Genomic DNA, 20842 nt, shown 5'->3' on the forward strand with positions numbered 1-20842 from the left:
AATCCTTTGTCAGTTGCTTCATATGCAAACATTTTCTCTCATTCTGAGGGTTGTCTTTTTGTCTTGTTTATGGTTTCCTTTGCTGTGCAAAAGCTTTTAAGTTTCATTAGGTCCCATTTATTTTTGTTTTTATTTCCATTTCTCTAGGAGGTGGGTCAAAAAGGATCTTGCTGTGATTTATGTCAGAGTGTTCTGCCTACGTTTTCCTCTAAGAGGTTTATAGTGTCTGGCCTTACATTTAGGTCTTTAATCCATTTGGAGTTTATTTTTGTGTATGGTGTTAGGGAGTGTTCTAATTTCATTATTTTACATGTAGCTGTCCAGTTTTCCCAGCACCACTTATTGAAGAGGCTGTCCTTTCTCCATTGTATATCTTCCCTCCTTTATCAAAGATAAGGTGACCATATGTGCGTGGGTTTATCTCTGGCTTTCTATCCTGTTCCACTGATCTATATTTCTGTTTTTGTGCCAGTACCATACTGTCTTGATTACTGTAGCTTTGTAGTATAGTCTGAAGCCTGGGAGCCTGATTCCTCCAGCTCCGTTTTTCTTTCTCAAGATTGCTTTGGCTATTTGGGGTCTTTTGTGTTTCCATACAAATTGTGCAATTTTTTGTTCTAGTTCTGTGAAAAATGCCATTAGCAGTTTGATAGGGATTGCATTGAATCTGTAGGTTGCTTTGGGTAGTATAGTCATTTTCACAATATTGATTCTTCCAATCCAAGAACATGGTATATCTCTCCATCTATTTGTATCATCTTTAATTTCTTTCATCAGTGTGTTATAGTTTTCTGCATATGGGTCTTTTGTCTCCTTAGGTATATTCCTAGTTATTTTATTCTTTTTGTTGCAGTGGTAAATGGGAGTGTTTCCTTAATTTCTCTTTCGGATTTTTCATCATTAGTGTAAAGGAATGCAAGAGATGTCTGTGCATTAATTTTGTATCCTGCTACTTTACCAAATTCATTGATTAACTCTAGTAGTTTTCTGGTAGCATCTTTAGGATTCCTCAGTGCTTTTTATTAAGAGGTACATGCAGTCAGTTTGTCCCAGTATCAGTGATGTAGGCTTGATGACTTGGTTAAAGTGGTGTGATGAGGTTCCTCCAGTATTGCTTTGTAACTATTAAATAATTTATGGAGAGATACTTGGCCATGTAAATATCCTGCTCCTCATCAAACTTTCACCCACTAGTTTTAGCATCCATGAATGAGTTTCTTACTCCATCATCCCATCTGTATTTATTAGTTGTCATCCTCCTGAAAGGAAACACTTTCACTTTTCCTATATTTATGTAATGATTCATTTACTTATTTATAATGACTCATTTACTTATTTACTTATTCATTTACTTATTTACAACAGGGATTCTTATTTTATTCAGTGGTTTATAACCCATTACTAATTGTATTTATTTTGATTAAAGCAGAGGTTCTTAATCTTTCTTTGTATCATGGACCCCTTTAACAGTGTGGAGAAACCTATAGACCTTTTGTCAGAATAATGTTTTTAAATGCATAGGATATTACATTGGTTTACAGAGGAAACCTAATATACTGAAATAGTTATCAAAAAATTTTAAATGTATGATACATTAATAAATGTATTTCTGGGACTTCCCTGGTGGCACAGTGGTTCAGAATCCGCCTGCCAATGCAGGGGACACGGGTTCGAGCCCTGGTCTGGGAAGATCCTACATGCGCAGAGCAACTAAGTCCATGCACCACAACTACTGAGACTGCGTTCTAGAGCCCACAAGCCATAACTACTGAGCCCACGTGTCACCACTACTGAAGCCTGCGCACCTAGAGCCCGTGCTCCGCAACAAGAGAAGCCACCGCAGTGAGAAGCCCATGCACGGCAACAAAGAGTAGCCCCCGCTCACTGCAGCTAGAGAAAGCCTGCGTGCAGCAATGAAGACTCAACACAGCCATAAATAAATAAATAAATAAATAAATAAATAAATAAAATGTATTTCTTTTTTTTAAAAACTAATTTATTTCTTTTTGGCTACACTGGCTCTTCATTGCTGTGCGCAGGCTTTCTCTAGCTGTGGCAAGCGGGGGCTACCCTTCGTTGCAGTGCACGGGCTTCCCATTGCGGTGGCTTCTCTTGTAGCGGAACACGGGCTCTAGGTGCGCGGGCTTCAGTAGTTGTAGCACACGGGCTCAGTAGTTCTGGCTCGCGGGTTCTAGAGCGCAGGCTCAGTTGTTGTGGCACACGGGCTTAGTTGCTCTGTGGCATGTGGGATCTTCCTGGACCAGGGCTCGAACCCATGTCCCCTGCATTGGCAGGTGGATTCTTAACCTATGCGCCACCCGGGAAGCCCAATAAATGTATGTCTTTATTAACACATTAAATAACAAGATCTCCTAGTAATGAGTACAAACTATATCAATGTGTCTGCAACAACTGCAGTGTGATATGAAATTATCTGTGATTTCTATCAATGACAGTCACAAGTACGGTACTGCTAATACAGTAGTGCTGTGGTTTTGTTACTAACATTCAAACTAAAAAGAAATGTTAAATTAGAAATTAGTGAAAATAAAGATGTGATTTCCCTCAATCTATGTTCATGGACCCAATGCATTCTATCCTGGGTGCCAGGTTAAGAATCCCTGAAATAGTCTCTTTGTTCCCCTAACCTCCCTAAGACCTTGCCTTAACATCACATTATTTTTGGAGCCCAAAATTTCAATCCCTCAGTGTAAAACTTCTCTCATCAATGTATAAAAGCTAAATAAGACTAGAAAAGACAGATATGAGTAAAAGAGGAAATTACTTTAAAAGTCCAGGGTCCTGCAGCACTAAAGCAAAGAAGTAACCTTCTGGAGAATGACCTGGAGCTGGTTGTGGGTTCAGCAAGACCCAAGGTAGAGAAACTGAAGCCCGAATAAGAGGAATGACTTACCCAGGATCCCAAAAAGCATGAAGTCAGAGCAGTGGCCAGAAAAATCATCTTTAGAAAGCTTGATGATAAAAAGATTTTGCAGGCATCTATTCAAACTGTGGCTTCTAAAATGACTAAAGAAATGGAAGCCTTATGACTTCCAGCTTGGATGCAAGACCAACAATAAGGATCCATTTATGCTCTATGACACAGAGGTTGACAATAAAGGGGAAAGCAAGGCCTGAATTCCATTATGATAAAGCTGATGACTGTGTCAATTTTTCTATAGGTTTTAGTCTACAGTATGATTTTCCCTTAAGAAATCAGATAGTGCCACTCTTCTCCCAGTTCAGTGACAATAATCCACAGCAGTTTGACTCTAATGTCTATGGGGCACTGTTGCAGGTTATGAATAGCAATACAGTCACATACAAGAGTTCAGAGAATTATCCCTAGATTTAATGAGAAGTAGTACATTTTCACATGTAATTTCTTCATTTTACTTAAGAAAGACTATGTTCCTGACTTTCTACTGATTTGAGCCTGTGGTAATTTCTTCATTTTACTTAAGAAAGACTATGTTCTTGGGGTTCTTACAATTTAACTTCTGAATCTAAATGTTAGAATAGGATTGAGCTGAAAACCTAGTTACACTATCTTATAGCACCAACCCCATGAAAGGCATCAGTTTGCAGACCAGGATGTAACAGCAAGGTTGCAGTAACTCTGGAAGCAGAAGCAGGAGCCCAGCAGAAACATTTAGAGTAGCAGAATGAAGCTAAAGCTTATAAAATCACTGTAGAACGTAAATTTGAATAATAAAGTTCAAATGCAAGGCTTTCTAAATTGGTCAAAAAGTATTCAGATTTAAGTTATATGTTTAATGTCAACTGTAAGTGATTTTCTTTAGGGGTGGGGTGGATAAGAGTTTTTGGTTCTGGGGTTTCCCTGGTGGCACAGTGGTTGAGAATCTGCCTGTTAATGCAGGGGACACGGGTTCGAGCCCTGGTCCGGGAGGATCCCACATGCCACGTAGTAACTGGGCCCGTGAGCCAGAACTGCTGAGCCTGCGCGTCTGGAGCCTGTGCTGCGCAGCGAGAGAGGCCGCAATAGTGAGAGGCCCGCGCACCGCAATGAGGAGTGGCCCCCGCTTGCCACAACTAGAGAAAGCCCTCGCACAGAAACGAAGACCCAACACAGCCCTAAATAAATAAATAAAAGAGTTTTGGTTCTGTCTAATCTAAATCAAAGGATTCTCCCCTCCTTCTACTATAGGAAGTTTGAATTCCATTGCAAACTAGATTTTTTCTTCTCTACCACTGGTCTTCCTTAAAACTCCTCACCAAGGAATTCCCTGGCGGTCCAGTGGTTAGGGCTCCACGCTTCCATTTCAGGGGGCACGGGTTCATCCCTGGTTGGGCAATTAAGATCCCACATGCTGCGAGGCACGGCCAAAAAAAAAAATTTCCTCACCCAATCTGTGCACCTAGGCAACTGCTTAGACTTAGATGCAAGACTATTTCATCCTTCCAGAAATAAAAGCTACGTTTGTCAACACTCACACAAAGTTAAACAGCACATAATTCCTAAGGCTTTCCGTCGTTTTTCAGTATTTAAAATCTGAAGACCTGGACATCCTTACACTTACACTTCTCTTTCTTGCCATTCTTACAGTCTTATTTTTCAGTATTGAACTGTGTGATTATTCATATTCCCATTAAATCACTGCCCACTCCTGATCCTTTCTGTTTAGATGCTTCTTAGCTCTTCATTCCTCCCATCCCTTAATCTACATGTTCAGAACCTGAGAACTGCACATGAACAAGGGGAAAAATTTTGGGAAATCTCAAATCAATATATAACTTAAGTGGTTAAAAAAAAAAGTTAATCTAGAAATAACAATGACTTTCTACTTATTTGAGCTTGTGGTGAAGAATTTTATCTCCACTACTAGGTTGCTTCTTAAGAATAGCCTTATCTTGTCCACCTTTATTTCTCACAAAAGACCAAATATAGTGCTATGCACATAGAAAACATTTATTTACTGAACAAAAGTTCAGAAAGTGTTATCATGCAACACTCAGTCAACTTAACAAAAAATTGCCTTGTAACAAACCTGGACTGGTTCTTCAGACCATCATTGTGCTTAGAAGACATCAGCCCAATAGATTATTTAGAAATATTTGCAATAGAGGAAAATCATGATAAAAGTCATTTAAAACAAAACAAAATAACAAAACAGACCCATATTTACAATGCTTGGAATGAGACTCAAAATATTTGAATCTGAAATAATGACTCGTTAGATATACATAAAATTACACAAGTCTATTTCCTTTCATTCCCACTTATAGCTTTAAAGTTTGTGATACACAAAAAGTTTACAGAAGCAGTACCTCAAGATTCTCCATGACATCTCTTGCAAGCCTCTCATCGACTGAAGGTAACTTTAATTAGAGCTGAAGCCCAGGGAAGAATTGACTTTGGGGATTGTGGTGTGGAATTTAGGAATAATAATCAACCATACTAACAAAAAGGAAAAGTTATCCTTTAAAATGAAATGGTAATTCTTTTTTACTGGAGGAGACAAATTACGTCAAAATGTTTTCAAAACCAAAAGAATGATCTCGAATGGGGGAAGGAATAAAAGAATTACAAAATCTAAGAGAAAACATTAAACATTGTGTTAAAAAACGACTTCACATTGAATAAATAACCTGCAGCACCTCTAAAAGCCTCTGTGCCTGCTAAGATCTCCAACTGGCCCTTCTTCTAATTCAGTAATCGCTACATAGTTCATTTGGGATCAATCATTTCTCTGGCTTTTGCCAACTGGGCTGGACTGCAGGACTGAGGGTGCCAAGGAAAGACTGGGGACTGGCTTCCCACGGCTGCTTAAATTGTAAGAAGTCAAGGGTTACTCTTAACAGTGTCAATTACTGTGTTTGATTTCGGGGACAACTCAAGGAGCCTTTAGAGGCCAGCCTGTCCTAGCTCTGGACCTTAACTTCCTCATCTGTAAAATGGAGCAGGCGATAGCCTGCTGAAGGAAAAATACAGGATCACTGCCCGCAGCCCCACCAACGTGAAAGCAGCCATCCAGTTAGGGCCGGGAGGAGGCGGCGCCGAGAGGAGCGAGAACAGGGCAGTTTGCAGGAAGCGCTTCAGGCTTGGGAGGGGAGATAGAAGGCGGAGGCGGGAATGTGAAAGCTGAGCCCTAGCTGCGGAGTTTGTACCGAAGCTCAGGGGAGGCGGGGCGAAGCTGGGGTGAAGGGGTTAGTCAGTGGATGGGCAAGACGGGCCACCTCCCCCGAAAAGAGAGGGCTGGGTGCGGGGGAGGCTCTGAGGTGGCGGCTGAGGAACGTGGGGGGAGGGGGGACGCTAACGCGCTCAGGAAAGGGGCGGAAAGCGCGCGCCCACTGCACGCATGCGCGCGCCTAGCTCCTCCAGGTCGCAGGCCTGGGCTTCTGACCGCACGCCCAGCGCCGACGGCGCGGACGTTACAGGAGGAGGAGACACGTGGCCCCTCCCCGCCGGGACATGACGGCCCTTCTGCGCGTCTTTCGAGGTGGCGGGTCGCCACTTGTTTCTTCAGTGGGGATTTAGGAAGCAGGGAAAGGGAACACATTTCTCTCCCTTGCTCTTTTCGTTCCCCTCCCCCACGAAGAATGGGGCGGGAGGTTCTGGGCGTGTCAAGGAGAGTCCGCTCCGGGTTTTCCCGCCCACTTTAACTCTGTGAGCGCTTTACTCCACCCGGCGCGTCTGAGCCCTCCGCCGGAACTCGTTCCGCCTCCCCCACACATCTTTCTCCAGGAATGGAAAGTGGGAGCTCGGACCTCTTTGCTTGAGCTCCTCAGACCAGGCAGCCACTCCCTATCTTTTCGGAGTTTCAACTCCGACAGCCCCTGGTAGCTAGAATTCTCCTCTAATCAGGTCGCTCTCAGGGACTACTTGACGTCTTCGTGCGCTCCGTGGTGCGGCCGCGCTCTGAGCTCTTCCTGGAAACTCCCGCCTCGGGGAGCCAGGAGAGCCCGGCCGGGGGGGAGGGGAGCGGAGGGGACGCACACGCCCCCTGTCCCGGGGGAGGACTCCGCGCCCCCGCCCTCCTCCCCGCGGGGAGGGGAGGGAAGGCGCGAGAGGGGGAGGGGAGGGCGCGGGGCAAGGAAACGGGGGGGTGGGGGCGGCTTCCCGCCCCACCCTACCCCCGCCTCGAGAACAACGGGTTCCCGCTGCTGCCCCCTGCCGCCCACAGAGCCCCGCACCCCGCGGTCCTGCCCAGCCCCTAGAGGGGCGTCGGGGGAGCCGCAGCCTCCGGGGCCGTGGGAACCCGAGCCGAGGCTTATAAGAACTGACCGGTTTCCTGTCAGAAAACTTCCAGTTACTTTAGAGAAGCCCTTTGGGCCAACTTGGTCCCAGCCGGAACTGGCCACATTTCACTACAGCCCGGTGACCTCCCTTCTACTTTAAAACAACGGGGAATAATCTTGGGGGAAACAGTCGGTTGGTAAAACCAAGAGCAACACTACGTTGCACCGCTCTGACTCAAAGGAAATTAAAATACTGATTGTGGGGAATTTTTAAAGGACTACCAACAGAAGGGACTCGGGTTTTTGAAGTGAAAGCTTTTTTCCCTTCTGTATGTACACAAAGATTTAAGTCATGAGAGTTTATTACAGCAGTACATCTGCTTGTAAGCGTACTTGAGTTTGTGGTTTAAAAAAACCTTCCTGAACTTTTTAAAAGAGAGGGGTTTGTTTCCGAATCCAACAGGAAAAAAACCAATTCGAAAAAGCCTAAAAAAGTTCAGTTAGAATAGCAGCCACATTTCAACATTTCCCAGATTTTGCAATATTAAACTGTGAGGGTTTGTGCCAAATTTTAAGGCAAGAATTCTTGCTGCCAAATTACAAATTTCTCAAAATGAGGGGTGTTCAACCGAATTGCTGCCAGACCCCATAAACAGGCACTAACAGCACTGCTATAATTACACCTTATTATCTCCCTCGCAGCCTTATTTGATTCACTGCCGGATAAAATCTTCATCCCGGGTGTCACTAGCTGGCCTTTTTCTGGGGCTGAACAATCACACACCTCCCATGCCTCAGTTCCTCCAACGCCTCTTTAGCTGTACAGCCAGTCGCCTTCTAGTTCATTCTTTATGGTCCATCTCTTCCAAAAATGCAACCCAATCAGATAGGTTATTTTCACCCCAGCTTCCCTAGAGACTAAGAAATGAAGAAGATGAAAACAAATTTATCAGAGTTACTCACAAGAAAAATTTCTTCTTTGAAGAAAAGGATTTAGGCCAAGAAACCAAATTTGTTGTTTAACTCGAGCCCCCTACGGGGATTTAGCATAGTGGGTTGAATGCAGTTAAACCAGCTTAATCACTTTCTTTGTTCTGGGCTCTTTGCATTTATTTAATGTTGTATTTTAACATGATTTGACACAACCTAAACTAATTTCTTCTGTTAGTGTAGAGTCTACACTGTGGACCGTGTAACGTAACCAACCATAGCTTTCTGTGGAACCTTTGACGTTTTTGTAGAATTCTGTACTAAACTGCTATATGACTAAGACTAAAAAAGTGGGGGTTTGGTGGGGGAGGGGTGGGGAGGAAGTCATGTTTTCTTTTTTTTTTTAATCCAGAGATTTTAAAAACACAAAAGCGTGGCCATTGTAGACCACTTAATTCTTTGGTAAGATCTATAGCTCCACAGCCCTTTCTAGGAGGCTTTACTCATTTTTGTCTGAAAGTGGGTTTGTTTATTTGTTTGTTTGTTTCAATAGGGAAAAAAGAAGAGAGCATGCTGGATCTCATGCCCAGTAGATTCTAATTCTTCTAGCCTTTACTCTCTCTCTTAAATAACAATTCTACCCTGCTTCTCACCAGCCCCAGATTGAGGGGCATTCATTCACAAATGACTCTTGAGCTTCCTTCTGAGTGTCTGCTTCCTTATAAAGCCAAAACCTCAATACTAAGACTCAATGAATTAAGGCTCGTAAAGATTCAGGCAGAAAACCTAAGTGCCTGGGATAAATAATCTCTTTTCTGTTCTAACTTTAAATTATTTTGCAACGTGCAGGAATAATAATATCTGTCCTTTACTGTGTGCGAGACAAGCACTCTTCTAAGCTTTTTCCATGAATTAACTCCTTACAACAGGCCTAAGAAGTGGGTACGATTGTTGCCACTGTTTTACAGATGAGGAAATTGAGTCGTAGAAGTTAAGTAACTGGCACAGGATCATCCAGGCTGGAACCTAGAGAACTAGGATTTAAACCCAGGCTGTTTCCATTGTGCTTCTCATCATCCAAGCTGGTTATCAGCTCGACTGTCCATAAAGTGAAGAGTCATCATTAATTCACCATCTTTTGCTTTCAGAGTGTCCCCTTTATGACCAAGTCTTGGGCTATGCTTTTTCCTCTGGAACTCCAGTAGAGTGAAATTGTTGAGATCTGCTTAGGAAAAACATTCCCAAAGCAGATTACTCTCTTGGAAGGCAGCCTCAGACTGTCAGCATATGCATTGTAAATGCTAACCAGGACAGACACATCCAGCCTCACCAGATTCAGAAAGAAGCAAGATGGTTAGAAAGGGATTTGGATTCTCTGATGTTGGAACAGGTAGAAACAAGGAGATGAAGTGGGAAGAGATAAGGCAATGGAAACTGAGAGAAAATAAATGTAACATATGTGCACAGGGAGAGAGCAGTCTGACACTGCAAAGAATGAGGATCGAGGTCACGCAGAAAAGAAGTGTATGGGCATGTTATGAGAGAACTAGAAGAAGAACATAAACATGAAAACCAAGTACTACATAACAAGGAGAGGTAGTGGGGAGTCAGGTTGGTTTTTTCCACATATGGAGCTTCAGATGAATTAAATACAGTTTTAGGCTGGATTAATAGAAATATAGCAACTGGAACAGGGAAAGAAAGAGCTCCATTTCATTCTATGTTAGACCACATCTAAGTAATGTGTTCACATTTAGAGGGAGGTAATAAAGACAGCAACCAACCAAGATAGTGAGGAGACTTGAAACCTTGGCTTGCAAGGAAGAATTGAAGAATTCATAAGTGATAGAAGAGCCATCTTGAAATACCTGAAGAGCTATTGTGTAAAAAAAGAATTAGGCTTGTCCTGGGAGGCTCCAAGATTCTAGAACTGATGGTTAGGAGCTTTAGCTCAGAATACAGAAGAAGTCATGTAAACATGAAATAGATTGTCTTAGAATGTAAGAAGCTCCACGTCCATCACTAGAAGCATTCCAAATATATATGGTGGCTGGACTGTACAATGTTGAGGTGCCTTTCATCCTTGCCACCATTCACTTGGACACTGTAAAAAGGGGGAAAACAATATAACGCACCTCATTAGTTTGTTGAAAAGCACTTAGCACATAGTGATAAGTGATAGCACTCACTAAAAGTCAGCTGATAATAACACCCCTGAAGTTCTAAGATTCAGGATTTCTAAATTTATCAGTGGGCAATTATTTAAGTCTTGTGTTTATAGATCACTTCTTTGGCATTATCAGTACTATCCTGAATGATGGCTTGGGTATCAACTGTCACCTTTAGGAGATCTTGGTGCAACTAAAACTTATTTAGTAGCATCAAGGGGCAATATTGTGAATTCTCCACCACGAGGATCTTTAAAATTGAATTGTAGTACCACACAGCAATTCCAGAGGCAAACAACACAGTAAGATAATGTGGGGTGACTGTAGGAAGGGTGGATAAAATAAAATTAATAAAATATGGCAGACCGAGAGAAGTCAAGCAGTACAGCTTTGTTTTGATGGTTGAAAAGCAATGGCAGCTGAGGTCAGCCTTGCATCTCACGTATAAGAGTCAGATGAGATGGCTCATCTTGAGGAAAACGTGTCATGAAACCAACTGGGAAAGCTGGGTACAGAGACAAAGACAAGCCAACTAGTGAGCTGGTTACCTGCTCACCCCAGGAAAGTAGTTTGGTAAAGACGTTGCTATTTCATGTAGAATAAGGCTGACCTCAGCCACATCTTCAAACAAAAAGAAAGCATACATGACTGTTAAAAGGGACAATGAAGCTGTCTTAGCAATCAGACTTACTTAAATTCTTCTTTCCTCCAACCAAAAAGGGAAAATGGAAAGGAGACAGGACTGCTGCAGAGTAGGACAATACTGGAACTAAAATCCCAGCTCTGCCTCTGCTAGATGAGCAACTAGAGCAAATGACTTCACCTTTCTAAGCCTCAGTTTTCTCATCTGTAGAATGGGAATAATAATAACACACACCTCATGGCATTGTTGTGAGGATTATATATTACCAGTAAAATATAGTTAGGACAATGCCTGACACATAGTGCCTAATATATTACCGGAATAAATGTTACTGGGGAAGCAGGGAAGCAGGTTTGGCCATCTTAGTATCTGTGATATAGATTCTGCCATGTAGAGATAGTGACATTATACAAAGGGAATGAAGAGCCATGACCACTGCACAACCCTCCCATCTTAGGTGGTCACTAAAGGGCCTAAAGCTAAGAGCTTGTGTAACTTATAGGAGAAAGCCAGCTGGAATGGAATTGCAAGTGTCCTTGCTCCAAATGCAAGGTAAATGATCTCCCTTTTCTCTCCTTTGGTTCTGCTTTTCTTTTCATGCTTTAATCATTTTGACACCAAGCTGTACGAAAGTAATTTAAAATTAACATGTCTGACGCTTGGCAGGTAGCAGAGCCTGATTCTGAACCCTGCCCCCCTCCAGGGCAGCCAGAAGCCTCTTCTTTGATTGGCTGCTGGCCCCACAGCAGCTGATGAAGGGCCCAGGAAAACACATCCAACAATTAATTCACTAATTTAGTTTTCTGTTTAATTTGAAACCAGAAAATCCTCAATCACCCAAGAGCTTGGCTTTCTGGCTTGAGCATCGGCTTCTGAAACTTCCTTTTCAGTAGCGAGCAAAGAAACAGAAGAGAAAGGGAGAAAGCTTACCTACTTAGGTACATACCATACCTCCTGTGCCCTTCTATCTTCACAATGGTTTTCTGTAGGATCACAGTTCGCAACTCCTTTCACCAGGAGAATTGGGAACAAAACATTAATACTCAGTGTAGGTAAACTGCTTCATGAGTTACAAGGAATTTCCAGGCCAATATGTGTTCATAATTTAGAAAACTACCTTAGGGTTACAGACAGACCCAGATGGGTGTCTAGCATTAGAAGCAAGCATCGCTCTGAATTTTGAAGCAGCTTTCAGGTTCCCTGGGAACTTTTCTGCTGATTTCAAAAGGAAGAGGCAAAGGGAATTTGTATCAGAGATTGAAAAGATTTGTATTAGAGAGTTGGGTGAGAAGAAAGACACAAGTTTTTTCCCACAGATCCCTCTGATAGCTTGCTCTTGCTGGAGAGAATCTCAGAATTAAGAGGCAGAGGGGTAGGCTTAACCCTCGAGTATGCACCAGAACCCATACCCTTTCTGCCACTCAGAGTGGATTTTGCTCAGTTGGTGGTTTAATTTTACTCCCAGTTTCCCCACCTCAGGCAGGTTAAACTCTTCTGCCTGACTTCCAAGACCTTCTGTAATCTAACCTCACCCTACCTAACAATCCCTGTTTCTAACTCTTCATCAAAGTGTATTTTCTAATTTGGCCAGACTCAGTGTTCTGAAAACATGCTGCTATGTTCCTGCTTCTGAACCTTTGTTCATTTCGCCACTGATTTTCCCCGCACATGCTCCTCTCCCCCTTATTTAAATCCTATCCAAACCTCAAGGCCCACCAAGATATTATCTCCTCCATTCAATTTTCCCCAGCACTAACTTCTCCCCGTCTGTCTTCACATTGGTAACATTTATATAATGTACCACATGTTGACCACTCTGATGAAACCATATTCAGTTATTTCTTATCTCAGTTCTAACTTTCCATGTAAACTGTCAAGTTCTGAAAGCCAGGGTCCATATCATATACTTCCTTGGTATCCCAAAATGGCCATCCATGATAATCATCAATGCTTGTTTAAAAACACAGATTATCAGGTTGTACCCTCCCTGAGATTCTGTTTTGTTAGGTCACAGATGGGACCCAGGAGTTTGTATATTTTACAAGTGCTTCAGGTATAGCCAGTCCCTGATAGTAGTTAGAGAATCACTGCTCACAGCACATGGCATGGCAGTCACTCAACTTGACTATGAACATTTGGGTATAAACTACAGTATATGTAGTTATTAATGTCACATGGTGACCTAATTGATGGGCACTCCGACTGCCAAATGTACACCTCAGGGCACAAGTTGGGAGGCAGATAATCTGGTTTATCTTTGGTGGCATCAGTTTGGTATGTTTAGAATCCAGATCTCTCTCCACCTTATGATCTCTTTGTAATTACAATTACAGAGATTAGGTTGACTGAATTGATGGAATTGTAGCTGGTTAGAAACATTCCCATCTTCATTGCCCATCCTCTTCAATCAGTTGCAATCTATAGTATTTGTTTGTGGAGAACTATTTAGGGGCAAGGGGACTTTGGTGTGTGAAAAAGCTCCAGGCACAACTGCAAAATTCGTAAAATACCCCATATCCTAAATCCAACTCAAGTGTTAAATGATGAAGGATTAAGCTGTGATCCCCTCCTGGGGTATTTGTGTTTCAGAGGGAATCCTCTGGAAGTGAGAGGAGGGGATTATCTTAATGACTCCCAATCTTACATGACAGGCAAGTTTCCAGAGCCCAAGATTTGGGTGTGCATTTTCTTAGCAGATGAGCCCCTGGGCACCCCTCTGCTTCTTCCTGTACTCTACCATCTTCCGTAAAGTAAACAGTGACCGTAAAAGTTTACAATCATTGTTCTCAGAGCTGAGAACAGTTTAAATGTGGACATGTTGGTCTGCTGTGGCTGGTGTTAGAAGAAGCATCTGAGTCAGAGTCCCATCGCTGTTTTGACAAAACACCATATTCTGGATTTTTCACATTCTTACATTATTAAATTCAAAAGAGAAAACCCTTGAAGTCTTCTTTTATTCGTCCAACAAATGTTGATCTAGTGCCAAGTACTGTCCTATATTCTAGAGATACAGTAATGAACAGATAAAACTCATGGGGGTTACATTATAGTGAAGAACAGGGGTGGTGAAGGGCAAGATATAAACTAAATAAATAATTATATTTTAAATGATGAATGCTGTGGAGAAAAAAATAATCAGAGAATGGAAATGAGAAGTGTTGGGGGAAGGGTTAATTTTTTTTTTTTTCTTCCTTTTTTGCGGTACGCGGGCCTCTCACTGTTGTGGTCTCTCCCGTTGCGGAGCACAGGCTCCGGACGCGCAGGCTCAGCGGCCATGGCTCACGGGCCCAGCCGCTCCGCGGCACGTGGGATCTTCCCGGACCGGGGCACGAACCCGTGTCCCCTGCATCGGCAGGCGGACTCTCAACCACTGCGCCACCAGGGAAGGCCGGAAGGGTTAAATTTTAAATCCAACGGACAAGGACGTTCTGAGAGGATGTCATTGGAGTAAAGACCTAAAGGAGGTGAGGAAGCAAGCCGTGTAGATATCTGGGAAAAGAAAATTCCCAATAACTGGTTTAATACCTCTCAAATCATAGATTAAGAGTTAAGTCTTGCAAATTCCAACCAAACTCTAGTGCCTTTGCTAAATGCACAATAACTTCCCCTTGAAAGTTATTCAGTCCCCAAAACTATAAAGTCTTTTAAGGCTTAGTTGAAAATTTTGTATTGAAAAGCAAAAAAAAAATGTTTCCCGAAAGCCAAACAGTGCTACTGTAGTCACTTAGAGGCATGGGAGTCCACCGAGAAACCAAACAAACCAACAAATAGTTTCTTGTAATTTTCAGCTGAAAGATTCATGTTAATTAATTACTTTAATTTAAAAAACATTATTCACATAAACCATTAGACATTGGATTTTAAATGGCTTCTTTGTTTTTAAAAAATGAAAAATAGTTCTTCTCATTTGGTTCTCAGAACAAATTGTGATATAGACAAAACAGGTATTATGCTCAGTTTACACATGAGGATGCTAAGGCTCAGAGAGATTAAGTGCCTTGCCTTAGGTCACACAGCTAATAAATGGTTGAGCCAGTGTTAAAACTCAGGTCTTTTGATTCTAAATCCCATGTTTCTTCCCTCTATCATAGCTACCATTTCAGTTCCCAAATTAGGAAAACAGCTACAACACAGTATTTACTTACAGAATTTAAGCAACCTCTAGATGCCCTGTGAAACCACATCTGTCATATAAAAAAGAGAAATAACAACAGTATATTGGAAAAGCTAGCTGTGAAGTTAAACTTAAAACCAAAAGGGCAGATAGCTGGCACCAGTTCCTAAGGCCTAAGTCTTAAAGGCTGGAAGTCTAAATCACAGCAGAAATATTATACCTTTCTACCACTGGGCTCTGGTACAAGAAATGCTTTCCACCTAGGGCAGAGTAGATGCTGAGAAGCAGCACAATGTTCCATTAAGTACTAAAACTTATCAATACCCTAGTTCAGGCAAAAGAAGATATAGATAAAGAAGTGGTTATATTTCTGGAATTTGGTTCTTTCCCCTCATTTCCAAAACCACTCTAGTCAGGGCCCTTGTCACTTATTTCTCATATTTCTGTAAAAGTCTACTATCTGGTTCTCCCACCCCTGTTTCTCCCCTTTCCTTGACCTCTTTCCCAAACCCTTATTTTACATTCTTCAGTACTGTCACTCTTTTGCATAAAAACCTTTAATGACTCCAAAATATAGTTCATTTCAAGAAAATAAGATTCAGTCTAGCATTCAAGATGTTATCTAATACAACTTATTAAAACTGACACAAGATGAAGTAGAAAATGTGCATTGCCCTGTATCTCTTAAAGAAATTGAATTTGTTATCAAAAATCTTCCCTAAAGTAAGCTCTGGGCCCAGATGGTTTCACTGGCAAATTCTATCAAACATTTAAGGGAGAAGTAACACCAATCTTACACAAATTCTTTTAGAAAATAGATGAGGAGGGAATAGTTCCAGCTCATTCGACCTTATATAGCCAATCTGATCTTTGGTACTCTTGCCCAACCACCGAAAACTATGCATGTTTCCTAATTATCTTCCACACAACATGATGTTTGCCTTTGCTGACAGTTTTCGCCTTTCTTGGGATTCCCTCCCCACTCCCTTTGCCTATACAAGTACTTTGGAAGGATAAGAGTGAGGATTCTTAGATGATCTGAAACTTAGGTTTATTCTTTTGTCACCTGCCTCTAAAGGCAAGAACAGCCTTGAGAAGTGAGCAGAGAAAATAAAACAAACCACTGTTAGTACTATACATAGATGTTAAGCCCAGCATAGTGTACACCAAAGAAGAGTCAAGGGCTTTTCTGATTCAACAAAGGGGAGTTTTTCCACTCAGCAGTGAAATGCAATATAGAACTATGCAAAATGCAGAAAAAAATGAGACTTTTTTCGAAGAACAGAAACAGAATACCAATAAGAGTCTCACATGTCCCTCAGCTTTTCAGCAAACATTTCTTGAGAGCCTACTATGAGCCAAGATTTTGCCAGACATTGTGTATACACTTGGTGGTCCCTGCCTTCATGGAACTTACAGTCTAGTGGAAAAGACAGACAATCAACAGGTGAACAGAATTATAAATTGTGTTGTAATTAAGTTTTCTGAATGAAAAGAACAACCCCCCCCCCCATTTTTTGGTCTTGCTACACAGCTTGATGGTATCTTAGTTCCCCAACCAGGGATTGAACCTGGGCCCTGGCAGTGAAAGCACTGAATCCTAACCACCGGACTGCCAGAGAATTCCCAGAACAAACTCTGAAAGAAAGAATAATGGTGGGAACCTATTTTAAAATTGATGGTCAGGAAAGGTCACTCTGAGGAAGTAAAGTTTCCTGCGGGATGAGAAGGCACCAGCCACTCTGGTGAGGGTCATTGCAGGCAGAGAGAAGGGAGTGTGTGATAGTTCTGAAACTGGAAAGTTGTTAAGTTCTCTTAGCAGCCAGACAGAAGGTCAATGTGGCTGGTGGGTTGGACAGGTAGTTGAGGCCAGGCCATGATGGGTCTTCCTGGTTTTGGAAAGAGTTTGAATTTTATTCTAAATATAGTGGAGCCCTTGGAGGATGATAAGTTAATGAAGAGAGAATTGAGAAGACCCCAGATCCATAATATTTCAAGAGGCATTATTTGCTCCCAGATTCAACTGACATTTATTGAATATTTCTGTGCCAGGTACTTGTCTCAGCATTTTAATATCCCATTCAGTTCTCACCGTAGACCTGTAAGTGAGGTATTACATCATTATCAATTTCTCACTTATAAAGAAACTGATGCTCAGAGAGATGCAGTGACTTGCCCAAGATTATACAAGCCCAAAGCTATGGATTTGAAATTTAGTCTCACCTCTGCTTCGAGGCCCCTGCTCATTCCACCAGATTATCTGATAGTTGCTCAGGCCCAGACATCCACAGAATCCTTGACTCATTTCTATTTCTCCTATAACCCCCCAACCCCACGCTGATATCCATCAGCAAATCCTGGTACATTTACCTCTAAAATCTAACCACTTGTCACCACCTCCACTGCTGCCATTCTGACCTGAGCCACCATTGTTTTGTGCCTAGATTCCTGCAATTGCCTCCTAACTGTTCTCCCTGCTTCTGCCCTTGCACTCCTATCTTCTTTTTTCTACACATCAGCCAGAATAAACCTTTTAAAACATGTTATATAGTAAAACATAAATCATTCCTCTAGTGACTTCCCATGTCACTCAAATAAAAGCCTATAATGACCTCCAAGACCTTACAAAGTCTGCTCCCTGCACTCCCACTCCCCTGTCCTATCTTTTAAGTCTCTCCCTGGCTCGCTCTATTCAGCTACACTAGTCTCCTTCGACAAGGAAACTCTTGTCTCAAGGCCTTTGCATTTGCTGTAACTTCCACCAGGAAATCTCTTCCCTGTCGTATTTGTAAAGCTTCCTCCATTCTTTTAGGTCTTAGTTCAGGGAGTCCTTTCTGATTACCCTTTATAAAATAAATAACTCTGTCCAAACCATAATCCCCATCTCCCTTAACTCTGCTGTCTGATTCTCCATAACCCTTATCACCATGAGGTAGATTGTATGTTTACTTGTTTATTGTTTGCCTCCTCCCACCCTTCAGAATGTAAGTTCCATGAGGACAGGGACTTTATTTTCTGTTCTTAGAACACAGTTTTCAGCTCCTAGAACACTGCCTGGCTCGATGCATAGAGGTAGGTGACTAAAGAACAGAGTCTATCTGTTCAGTGACTGAATGAACAGAAAGACAAAGTCATTCTCCTGAGGATGGGAAAGCAGTTTGTAAACTAGGAAGTGATGTAGAGGTTTATTTCTTCCAGTTGGTTCTTTCGTTTCTAAGCCTTAAGATTCACATCTGAAAGCCTTGACTAAATTGAGTGGACCCAAGTAATCTTGGTTTATGCAGTGCTGACTACCAGTGACATAGGCTACCAGTGACATAACTGGGTATCTCCAGGGAGCCCAGTCTTGCCCCACTTGCCTTCTCTGGTTCATTGGCAAAGCTAGTAAGGACCCCTTCTCTCTTCTAAGATACCCTTATATACCTTTGGCTTTTTAGAGTTTTTATTGTAGGCAATGGGAGTGATGGTTGGTCCCTATCTGTGGTTGGGATTCCATACAGGGAAAGTCATTCAATTAAATCAAGCAGTACTGAATTCTTAATTGACACAAATGAGACAGACAGACAGCTGGAGGAGTGGGGGAGGGACAGGGAGCAGGTGCTCTGCATAACAGAGAAAGAAGAGGGGCAGAATATAAATTGAGCTCACTTGTAAGTCTAGGTTTTGTACTACAAGAAAGGTAAGTTTGCCACAGCTTACTTTACATACAGCGGAAAGGATCCAGTGGTATCTTTGCCAAGGATAAGGCAACAGGTTCCAAATGCTTGTGCCATTTTGGCTGCCCTGCTGGCCAAGTCTGCCTCTTGTCAGGTACTGTCATTTATGAGAATCCCTCTGTAAAGCCCAGGTTTTTCCCAGATAACTTTATCAGATAATGTTTGAATAAAAGAAACCACTTTTTAAACTCCATTTTTCAAACAAAGGGATTCTTAACACCTGAGTTAGGAAGGTGAAGGAAAGGCTGTTTCCAAATCGTCAAGTCAAATGCCAGACATAGGGGCATTCCTGCAGAGAAGGCATGTCCCTTGACAACTCTGGAATTTCCCTGAGAATGTTGGGGGCATTCTTCCTCTCAGCCCCCTCTTGATCGGGGCTTTGACTCCCCAGCTCAGACAATTCTTCTCTGTATCCATGGGAATTGCTCCCGTAATTAGCAGTGTCTCCTGCCTGGAACACAGACAAGTAAATGTTCAAACCTGGCAGCTGATCCTGGGAAGGAGAGCTGATTAAATCTTTCCTGTTGAGAGGCACCTCTTTGATTTGAATGTGACACCTACATCCTCCACCTCAGGTTTGTCTGAGGGAAGCCGTTTCATCCATACCTTCGTAACCGGAGATCGTGATATTTAAAGACACATTTAATCTTACAAAGAGCCCACTGGTTTCCTAACTCAGGTGACTTTAGGAAAAAGCACAGTTTTCCCCCTTCTCCCCTCTCCTGGCCACTTCTCCACAAAACACCACCCTGTATTCGGTACGATGACAGCTCCCACTGCACAGGGCTCAGCAAATGCCAGGGGCCTTGAGAAATAAAAGGAGTTCAGAACACCACTGAATACCCATAAGTATTAACTACAAATGGAAGATGAAAGAGCGGGCAAACTATTCCTTTAGCAGTTTCAGTAAGACAGGCTGGAACCATCAAGCCCCTAAGTGAATACTCTTGGTGATATTCTGTTCCAGAAAAGCTTTCTGTGGGAGGAGGTGTATTCTTATCTGGATGTAGCCAGGATTATGTACTATCATTCAAATGTGTTCAGGAGAGACAATATCCATTTTCTTCTGACATCAAGGCAGCCTTTTAAGTCTATCCAGATTTATTTTGGTTAGTGCAATAAAAAAGCCAGGTTGGAGAATTATGTCTAACAACCGCCACAAAAAAAGCCATTGTATGCTTAAAGTTTCCCACTGGAAGCCTGCTTTTGAAGCAGTTTGCTACTCCACAATTCCAGTCACTTCACAGTATTTGCATTCAGGCAGGTTGGCTGTAAACAAAGCAAATTTGCTTCACAGGAAACAGCCCTAAACCTACTCTCTCAAGACAAAAGTTTTTCTTAGCAATGTTTTCTACATGGCTCTGGTGAAGGGCCATTCACTTACCTCCAACCTCTTTCTCCTGGGAGACAAAGACACCTTTGGGCTGCAGTGACACAGGAGAGTTAGAATCAGATTTGTTATCAACATTGCAGCCTTCAATTTCAGTAAGAGCCTGAATCTGTCTATTCCAACTACAGGAAGGCAGTCTTTATAACCCCTGGAGCACTTGGCCAATTATGCACCTGCAAATATACCATACAGGACATTTCAGGTTCCTAAGCACTTTGAAAACTGATACTAAAACAGTCTCAAGGGATCCTATCACCCACCTCAAATAATAGCTGCTTTGGAATCTGTTGTTGGCACCAGAAAGAGTCCTCTGAAGTCATTCTAAAGCCATTTTTATTGTGCATTTTCAAACAAAGAACCTCACCAAAAGAACTTCTGTTACAAAATCAGGGTAGAAAGTCAAACTCATCTAAGAGTCAATTACCCTGGCAATTTTGTGAAGGGATGGGAAATAAGGGCTAGGGGAGAGGATTGTGGGGAGGGAGTGGGATTAGCTTTATAAAATCCCCTGTGTGAGAAGTGTGTTCCCATTGACTCTAAGCTCTAACAATTACAACAGAAGGGCCTCTGTGACTTTCTGGCTATAAACTTTTTATGATTATTAACTGGGGAAATCTAGAATATGTGGTATTTTAACAATCGGCTTTCAACCTCCATTTGCTTCTTTCCGAGAAATTTGTT

The sequence above is a fragment of the Monodon monoceros genome, unplaced genomic scaffold (assembly GCF_005190385.1).
Source record: "Monodon monoceros isolate NGI ecotype Baffin Bay Population unplaced genomic scaffold, NGI_Narwhal_1 Super_Scaffold_18, whole genome shotgun sequence".
Lineage (NCBI taxonomy): Eukaryota > Metazoa > Chordata > Mammalia > Artiodactyla > Monodontidae > Monodon > Monodon monoceros.